This window comes from Nansenia antarctica (assembly GCF_963989245.1).
Source record: "Nansenia antarctica genome assembly, chromosome: 5".
NCBI classification, from domain to species: domain Eukaryota; kingdom Metazoa; phylum Chordata; class Actinopteri; order Argentiniformes; family Microstomatidae; genus Nansenia; species Nansenia antarctica.
The window spans coordinates 46288473-46296180 of record NC_137690.1 but is presented as its reverse complement, the minus strand read 5'-3'; positions in this window follow the sequence as shown (position 1 = coordinate 46296180).

Genomic DNA, 7708 nt, shown 5'->3' with positions numbered 1-7708 from the left:
AACATGGAACGTCAGGACCTTGTATGAGACCGGAAAAACCATACAAGTAGCAGCAGAAATGAAGAGGTACAAACTAGACCTTTTAGGAATTAGTGAGTCACGATGGACACAATCTGGACAACAAAGACTGCAGACAGGAGAGCTGCTACTCTACTCTGGGCACGAAGAAGACAAAGCCCCTCACACTGAGGGGGTTGGCCTTTTGCTATCAACAACAGCAAAGAAAGCGCTGATTGGATGGGAGGCACATGGATCAAGAATTATAACAGCCACCTTCAGAACCAAGAAAAGGAAAATCAAGTTGAACGTGATACAATGCTATGCACCAACCAATGACAGCGACGATGGAAAAAATTATGATTTCTACAACAGACTGCAGAGCATCCTGGATCAACAAAAAGGAAAAGACATCAACATTCTCATGGGGGACTTCAATGCAAAGATTGGCAGAGACAACACAGGCTTCGAAAAAGTGATGGGAAAGCATGGCCTAGGAGAAATGAATAAGAATGGAGAGAGATGTGTGGACACCTGTGCCCTGAACAACCTGGTTATCGGAGGAAGCGTCTTCCCACAAAAGAGGATCGACAAGGCAACCTGGGTATCACCGGATGGAGTGACCGAGAACCAGATAGACCACTTCTGCATAACCAGCAAGTTCAGGAGATCACTACAGGACCTGCGAGTAAGGCGAGGAGCAGACATAGCATCAGACCACCACCTACTAAGCGCTATGCTCAAGTTGAAACTGAAGAAGCACTGGGTGGAAACAACATCAAAGAAACAGAAATTCAATGTCCACCTCTTGAAAGACACACAGACAAGAGAAGTGTTCACACTGAAGCTGAAGAACAGATATCAAGCCTTGCAAGATCTAAGCAGTGACGAAGGAGACCAGCAAGACCAATGGGAAAGGATAAGGGAAACCCTCATAACAACATGTAAGGAAGTGATTGGAATAAAGAAGAGAAACCATAAAGAGTGGATATCAGCAGAAACACTACGCAACATAGAAGAAAGGAGACAGAAAAAGACAGAAGTTAACAACAGCCGAACAAGGGCAACCAAGGCAAAAGCCCAAAGAGAGTACACTGAGGCAAACAGAAAGGTCAAAAGAAATGCCAAGAAGGATAAGCGAAACTACATCGACAACCTGGCTAAAGAAGCAGAAGAGGCAGCAGCAAAAGGAAACATGAAGGAACTGTATGACACCACCAAGAAACTGTCCGGAAAGTTCAGCAGACCAGAACGACCAATCAAAAACAAGGAAGGAAAGATCATCACAAGACTGGACCAACAATAAGAGGGATGGGCAGAGTATTTTGAAGAACTCCTGAATAGACCGACACCACCTAACCCCCCGGGCATTCAACCTGCAGAGACTGACATAGTCATCAACTGTGGAAAGCCCAGCAAGCAGGAAATCCAACAGGCCATTGCACAACTAAAGAATAGTAAGGCAGCAGGACCAGACAACATCCCTGCCGAGGCACTGAAGGCAGACATAGACACCTCGGTAGAGATGCTACACCCCCTGTTCGAGAAGATCTGGGAGGAAGAGGAAGGGCCAACAGCTTGGAAAGAAGGCTACTTAGTCAAAATACCTAAGAAAGGAGACCTCAGCCAATGCCACAACTACAGAGGAATCATGCTTTTATCAGTGCCAGGAAAAATCTTCAACAGAATCCTCCTTGAACGAATAAAGAAAGCGGTGGATCCGCAGCTAAGAGACCAGCAGGCAGGCTTCCGGCCCAGTAGATCCTGTGTGGAACAGATTGCAACCCTCCGAATCATAGTCGAGCAATCATTGGAATGGAACTCTCCACTGTACAAGTTTGTATCAACTTTGTAGACTACGAGAAGGCATTTGACAGTCTCCACAGAAACACCCTCTGGAAATTGCTTCGACACTACGGCATACCAGAAAAGCTTGTCAACATCATGAGGAACTCCTATGAAGGAATGACCTGCAGAGTCATACACAGCGGGCAGCTCACACGAAGCTTCCAAGTGAAGACCGGAGTAAGGCAAGGCGGTATACTGTCCCCCTTCCTCTTCCTCCTGGTCATCGACTGGATATTGAAGACCACAACGGCACAGAGGAGAAACGGGATCCACTCACAACACAACTGGACGACCTAGACTTCGCAGACGACCTTGCCCTACTATCCCACAGTCGACAACAGATGCAGGAGAAGACGAACATACTGGCAGACACCTCAACACAACTAGGCCTCAACATCCACCAAGCAAAGACCAAAATACTAAAGATCAACACAATAATTTTAATTAATTAATTTTGCCATTTAGCAGACGCTTTTATCCAAAGCGACTTACAATTACGAATTACAGGGACATTCCCCCTGGAGTAACTGAGGACTAAGTGCCTTACCCAAGGGCACACTAGTAGTGGTGTGGCTTCAGGCGGGATTTGAACTCACAACCTTCCGATCACAAGTCCAACTCACTATCCACTAGACCACCACTACCCCAACGAAGACCCAGTAAACCTGGAGGGAACAGCACTCGAGGAAGTAGAATCCTTCACCTACCTAGGTAGCATCATAGACAAGAAGGGTGGCACGGAGGCAGATGTCAGAGCAAGAATCAGCAAGGCAAGGGCCTCATACATCCAACTAAAGAACATCTGGAGCTCCAAGGTAATCAGTCAGCGGACAAAGATCAGACTCTTCAAATCCAACATCAAGCCAGCACTCCTATACGGATCAGAGATGTGGAGGACAACCAAGATCACAATGACTAGAGTGCAGTCATTCATCAACAGATGCCTGAGGCGGATCCTGAACATCCACTGGCCAGATACCATCAGTAACAACGATCTCTGGCAGAGAACGGGCGAACAACCAGTGGAAGAACAAATCAAGAGAAGAAGGTGGGGATGGATCGGCCACACACTACGCAAACCAAACACCAGCACCACCAGACAGGCCCTTAGATGGAACCCCCAAGGCAAAAGGAAGAGAGGCCGGCCCAAGAACACCTGGCGCAGGGACTTGGAGACAGACATCACACAGAGTGGACTGACATGGAAACAGCTGGAAAGCAAAGCACAGGACAGAGGACCCTGGCGAACTGTTGTCGACGGCCTATGCTCCTCCAAAAGGAGCGATAGGCGTAAGTAAGTAAGTATTAAAGATCATCCTTGGTAGTGTAGAACATTTTTAACGCATTTAAAATGATTTTTAGAACATGTTTAGTAGTCATGTCTTAGCATGGCATTCATTATTGGAATCAGTTTCGTTCCATTCTCCAAGTATTACAGTGAAGGGTAATTGGCCAGTGTTTGTTCAAATGATTTACATCAACAGGTGGTGACTCTTGAGAATGCAATAGAACACAGCGATGCAAATGCTGTTCTCAAGATATTCCACACTTTGATTGGATGGGAGGCACATGGATCAAGAATTATAACAGCCACCTTCAGAACCAAGAAAAGGAAAATCAAGTTGAACGTGATACAATGCTATGCACCAACCAATGACAGCGACGATGGAAAAAATTATGATTTCTACAACAGACTGCAGAGCATCCTGGATCAACAAAAAGGAAAAGACATCAACATTCTCATGGGGGACTTCAATGCAAAGATTGGCAGAGACAACACAGGCTTCGAAAAAGTGATGGGAAAGCATGGCCTAGGAGAAATGAATAAGAATGGAGAGAGATGTGTGGACACCTGTGCCCTGAACAACCTGGTTATCGGAGGAAGCGTCTTCCCACAAAAGAGGATCGACAAGGCAACCTGGGTATCACCGGATGGAGTGACCGAGAACCAGATAGACCACTTCTGCATAACCAGCAAGTTCAGGAGATCACTACAGGACCTGCGAGTAAGGCGAGGAGCAGACATAGCATCAGACCACCACCTACTAAGCGCTATGCTCAAGTTGAAACTGAAGAAGCACTGGGTGGAAACAACATCAAAGAAACAGAAATTCAATGTCCACCTCTTGAAAGACACACAGACAAGAGAAGTGTTCACACTGAAGCTGAAGAACAGATATCAAGCCTTGCAAGATCTAAGCAGTGACGAAGGAGACCAGCAAGACCAATGGGAAAGGATAAGGGAAACCCTCATAACAACATGTAAGGAAGTGATTGGAATAAAGAAGAGAAACCATAAAGAGTGGATATCAGCAGAAACACTACGCAACATAGAAGAAAGGAGACAGAAAAAGACAGAAGTTAACAACAGCCGAACAAGGGCAACCAAGGCAAAAGCCCAAAGAGAGTACACTGAGGCAAACAGAAAGGTCAAAAGAAATGCCAAGAAGGATAAGCGAAACTACATCGACAACCTGGCTAAAGAAGCAGAAGAGGCAGCAGCAAAAGGAAACATGAAGGAACTGTATGACACCACCAAGAAACTGTCCGGAAAGTTCAGCAGACCAGAACGACCAATCAAAAACAAGGAAGGAAAGATCATCACAAGACTGGACCAACAATAAGAGGGATGGGCAGAGTATTTTGAAGAACTCCTGAATAGACCGACACCACCTAACCCCCCGGGCATTCAACCTGCAGAGACTGACATAGTCATCAACTGTGGAAAGCCCAGCAAGCAGGAAATCCAACAGGCCATTGCACAACTAAAGAATAGTAAGGCAGCAGGACCAGACAACATCCCTGCCGAGGCACTGAAGGCAGACATAGACACCTCGGTAGAGATGCTACACCCCCTGTTCGAGAAGATCTGGGAGGAAGAGGAAGGGCCAACAGCTTGGAAAGAAGGCTACTTAGTCAAAATACCTAAGAAAGGAGACCTCAGCCAATGCCACAACTACAGAGGAATCATGCTTTTATCAGTGCCAGGAAAAATCTTCAACAGAATCCTCCTTGAACGAATAAAGAAAGCGGTGGATCCGCAGCTAAACCAAACCAAAACCTACGCAAACCAAACACCAGCACCACCAGACAGGCCCTTAGATGGAACCCCCAAGGCAAAAGGAAGAGAGGCCGGCCCAAGAACACCTGGCGCAGGGACTTGGAGACAGACATCACACAGAGTGGACTGACATGGAAACAGCTGGAAAGCAAAGCACAGGACAGAGGACCCTGGCGAACTGTTGTCGACGGCCTATGCTCCTCCAAAAGGAGCGATAGGCGTAAGTAAGTAAGTATTAAAGATCATCCTTGGTAGTGTAGAACATTTTTAACGCATTTAAAATGATTTTTAGAACATGTTTAGTAGTCATGTCTTAGCATGGCATTCATTATTGGAATCAGTTTCGTTCCATTCTCCAAGTATTACAGTGAAGGGTAATTGGCCAGTGTTTGTTCAAATGATTTACATCAACAGGTGGTGACTCTTGAGAATGCAATAGAACACAGCGATGCAAATGCTGTTCTCAAGATATTCCACACTTTGAGCATTAAATGGCACAACAAGACTATACTTTCAGGGATCATTTCTATAGTTCTATGTGCTTGTGAAATGTGTTTCTAAAGTGTCTGGTCTCGCTACCTGTCTCGCTGCACCCAAGATGTGGAACTCCCTTCCACCAGCCGTCCGATGCTGTGACACTCTCAACACATTCAAGACCTGACTCTTGACTCATCTGTTCAGACTGGCCTTCGTACAGCGTGGCATGGGTCCTGACTGACATCATGGCTGTCTTTTGTTTGTTGCGTTTCTATTCATCCATTATTATCCATGATGTATTGAAGTGTTATTTTTAGCTATGTGGACCACCGTAGTTGGAATGATGAAAAGCTGTATAGGTAACGAGTGTTGCCCTGTCAGGAATGCGGAAGTGATACCATGCCTGTATACCTGCGGTTTGGTCAGTAAAGCTACGGACATATATCAAAGTGTTTCGCCTCCTCTGCCTCCATTCTTTATTGGGAATTATAGATGTTATTGGTTATATACATACAGTATATCTCAAAAGTGAGTACACCCTTTAGATTTTTGCAAATATTCTGTTATATCCTTTCAGGGGATAACATTATCCTACTGAAACTTTGATATTGTAGTGACCGCTCGTTAGCGAGCAAAGTATTCATAATTCACGGCGTTCCAGCCTTGTCCAAAGCATTGTTATATGTTTGTGTTTACTCAATCACCCAGGCTGCTTAGCGGGTGATAATGACGGGATATAAGTGGGACAGAGATGAATGAATGTGGTTGTTGTCAGTACGTATGCAGAGTGAGAATAAAGCGCACATGATTATTTTTCTACCGGCAAAACGACTACATCGTCCAGTTATTGCCGTCACTCCTACAATATAACTTAAAGTAGTCAGTGTGCTGCTTGAATAACAGTATAGATTTATTGTCCTTTGAAAATTACTCAGTACACAGCTGTTAATGTCTAAACAGCTGGCAACAAAAGTGAGTACACCCCATAGTGAACATGTCCTAATTGTGCCCAATGATGTTGTTTTCCCGCCCTGGTGTCATGTGACTCGTTAGTGTTACAAGGATTCAGGTGTAAATGATAAGCAGGGCTGTTAAATTTGGTGTTTTGGGCACAATTCTCTCTGAATGCTGGACAACATGGCACCTCATGGCAAGGAACTTTCTGAGCGGCTGAAAAAAAGGATTATTGCGCTTCACAAAGATGGCCTTGGCTATAAGAAGATTGCCAACACCCTGAAAATGAGTTGCAGCACAGTGGCTAAGATCATACAGCGGTATTCCAGGACAGGTTCCACTCGGAACAGGCCTCGCCAGGGTCGACCAAAGAAGTTGAGTCCACATGCTCAGCGTCATATCCAGAGGTTGGTTTCCAAAAATAGACGTACGAGTGCTTCCAGCATTGCTGCAGAGGTTGCAGAAGTGGGATGTCAGCCTGTCAGTGCCCAGACCATACGCCGCACACTGCATCAAATCGGTTTGTATGGCCGTCGCCCCAGACAGAAGCCTCTTCTGAAACCGATGCATAAGAAAGCCCGCAAACAGTTTGCTGAAGACAATGAATCCAAGAACATGAGTTACTGGAACCATGTCCTGTGGTCTGATGAGACCAAAATAAACCTGTTTGGGTCAGATGGTGTCCGGCGTGTGTGGCGGCACCCTGGTGAGGAGTACCAAGACAAATGTGTTTTGCCTACAGTCAAGCATGGTGGTGGCAGCATCATGGTCTGGGGCTGCATGAGTGCTGCCGGCACTGGGGAGCTGCATTTCATTGAGGGACACATGAATTCCAATATATACTGTGACATCCTGCAGCAGAGCATGATCCCCTCTCTTCGGAAACTGGGCCGTTTTTTAGGGCAATTTTCCAACATGATAATGACCCCACACCTCCAAGATGACAACGGCTTTGCTGAAGATCAGGGGCGGGGCTAAGGGGTGGCTACTTGGGCTCAAGCCCCGGATGTTTTCTGAAAAGCCCCGAATGTTTTAATTAAAAAAACAAAACAAAAAAAACTTGTGAGTAACGTGCAGTACCGGAGTCCAACAGAGAGGCAGCAGCTGCGCGATATTAGCCTGCGTACTGCGTAGACCTGCCCTGCCCTGAAGAAGAAGTGATCTCAATCAGTGCCTGACTTGCAAAATTGTAAGGATGGATATCCGAAAGTTTTTTTCAACAAAACAAGCGCCAAGAACTGTTGCAGCAGCAGTATCAGCAGCTGACAACAATGACATCACCAGCAGTGATGACATAGATGATGTTTCAGGTTTGTGAATCTTATTAGAAAGGTGACTGACTCACTGACACTACTTTTCCGGTTTGCTAAT